This window comes from Solanum tuberosum, unplaced genomic scaffold (assembly GCF_000226075.1).
Source record: "Solanum tuberosum cultivar DM 1-3 516 R44 unplaced genomic scaffold, SolTub_3.0 scf00661, whole genome shotgun sequence".
Classification (NCBI taxonomy): domain Eukaryota; kingdom Viridiplantae; phylum Streptophyta; class Magnoliopsida; order Solanales; family Solanaceae; genus Solanum; species Solanum tuberosum.
Window position 1 is genome coordinate 78,571 of NW_006239581.1, and position 2,939 is coordinate 81,509.

Sequence of the window (2,939 nt, forward strand, 5' to 3'; positions counted from 1 at the left end):
TCCGATACACCATTTTGTTGAGGTGTATATGCTGTTGTGAGCTGTTTTCGAATGCCACGAGACTCACAAAATTCTTCAAATGCCTTAGAGCAATATTCGCCTCCACGATCTGTTCGGAGGCTCTTAATGGTCTTTCCAGTCTCATTCTTCACAAGAGCTTTGAAACTTTTAAATACATTAAAAGCCTCGGATTTTTCCTGCAAAAAATATACCCAAGTCTTTCGGGAATAATCATCAATAAAGGTAATAAAATACCTTTTCCCTCCATTAGAAATTGGGTTTATCGGCCCACAAATGTCTGAGTGAACCAACTCCAACACTTCATTTGCTCGCCATGACTTGCCTTTCGCAAACTGAGATCGGTGTTGTTTGCCAATAACACATTCTTCACAAACCTGGGAAGGGACGACAATTTCTGGAAGCCCTGTCACCATTCTCTTCCTTTGAAGAATCTTCAAGCCACCAAAGTTCAAGTGACCATATCGAAAATGCCACAACCATGACGGATCTTTAACTTCTGCTTTCAAACAACGATGGATATTCTCTATCTTCAGCGGGAACAACCTGTTTGAACTCATTTTCACAACAACAATAGCTCCTCTAGTAGGATTATAAATCTCACATGCACCTTTCTCAATAGTTATAACATATCCTTTTTCTTGAAATTGACCAACACTTAGCAGATTGCTTTTCAAAGCAGGAACATATAGCACATTTGAGATTGTTTCTTCAAAACCATTCTTGGTTCTAATCATAATCTCTCCCTTTCCAATTGCACTCACAGTGGAAGAATCACCAAAACTAATTGTTGAATGGAAGTCTTCATTCAAAGAAGAAAAAGAATACTTACTTCCACACATGTGATTGCTGCAGCCTGTATCCAAATACCAAACGTTTTGTTCAGGTTCCTTCTCTACTTGGACTGCCATCAACAATGTCTCAACTTCGTCACTTTCAACAAAATTTGACTTCTCATCCTTGTCATTAGGCAGCCTGGTATAACATTCAGACTTATAATGACCAAATTTATGACATCGATAGCATTCTACTTTTGATTTGTCAAAATTCCTTCCTCTCCCTTTACCATGGTCATCATTGGCTCTGAAATTCCTACTGCCGTCTTTGCTGCTTTCATCTCTATATCCTCGATCTCCTCTTCCTCTTCCTCTACCTCTACCCCTTCCTCTAAAATTTGAGAAACGAGTATTAGTAGAAGCCTTCAAAGCCTGCTCTTCGGAAGATGAACTGCGGTTCATTTTTTGCTCATGTACCAATAAGGAACTTTGCAATTCCTCAAGCAATAACTCGTCTTTATCTTTTGACTCCTCAATGGAGCAAATGACATAGTCATACTTCGGCGTCAGGGAGCGCAATATCTTTTCCACAATTGTGACATCAGTCATCTTTTCACCATGAAATCGCATTTTGTTGCTAATCTCCATTGTTCTAGCGCAGTAACTCATTACAGACTCTCCTTCCTTCATCTGCAACGTCTCGAAATCCCTTCTTAAGGCTTGAAGCTGTGCACGCTTCACTCTAGCAGTACCTTGATATTTTCTCTTCATCAAATCCCAAATATCCTTAGAAGTTTCTTTGCAAAGAATAGTTTCCAAGATAGGACGCTCAATAGCCTGAAAGAGATAATTTTTTGCTTTCAAATCTTTCAATTTTCTTGCTTCGAACTCCGTTTTTTGAGCATTTGTCAAAACTTCGCCTTCTGCTGGAACACCAATACCGTCTTCCACAATTGGCCAATACTCCTTTGACCTTAGAAAGTTTTCCATCAGCATACTCCAATGGTCATAATGACCATCAAAACGAGGAATGGCTGCTTGCACAAAGTTGCTCTCTGAAGCCATAGAAAAAATAAAATTTCTGGGCAAACTCTACCTCACAGGTGTTTGGATCTAACGAGCTCTGATACCACTGATAAGATATGCCAAGCAGAACAATGAATATAGCTGCCAGAAAAACTCAACAGAAGAAAACAAGAAACTGCGTAACTCTCTTATATCAATAGCAACAAGAAAAGTCTATTATATAGACTTTTACAGAGATTTTCTGTATAAGCACTAAACCCACAAACCCACTACTACTAGGACTCCTAACAAACTCTGCTATCTAAACTGAAAACACGTCTACTTCCTAATAACTAGGAGTTGAATAATTCAACTAAACAAAAGACCAACAAACGTGAAATAAATAGTTCATAAATAAAATAACACTTCCAACAATTTGTTGTACCATTATTATTTTATACTCTCTCCGTTTTTATTTGTTTGGCCAATTTAACTTGACATAGAGTTTACGAAAGTAAAATAAAATAAAATTGAATCTTGTAGTCTTAAGTAAAATATATGTTTAATATATCAAAATGTCCTTTAATCATATGATTTTAAACATGACATGAAAGAAAAATTAAAATAAAAAAGTTATCGAAAAAGAGAAGAGACATTTCAAAAAATATATTAAAAATAAAAATAAAACAACCAAAAACAGGAAAATGTTTTGTACTCCATATACCAATGTGTATTTGCTACTGGCTTGCCTAATTTTATTGGTTCATTAATAATGGGAGATCAATAAATGACACGGCAGGTAGAGTTATTTAAGAAATAGGAGTAATAAAGTACAGATTCAGATCTGGGGACAAAATAATAATTGATAATTGTCCATGTGCTTTAGATTCCAGTTCCATCATTATTATAACCATGTTTATTATAAGTAATTACCTATTAATGTAATAAATAATATTATAAAACAGAGTTTAAATTATATATGTTGATATAAACAAAGATTATACCATCGTGTCATTATTATGTGAGCTCACAGATAGAGTGTTTAATATAAATTCAATGTATTCCGCAATATTTTGCTACCAAATTATTACTACACGTTTTGTAATTAAATAAAACCTTGCTATTTTCCATAAGTGCAAA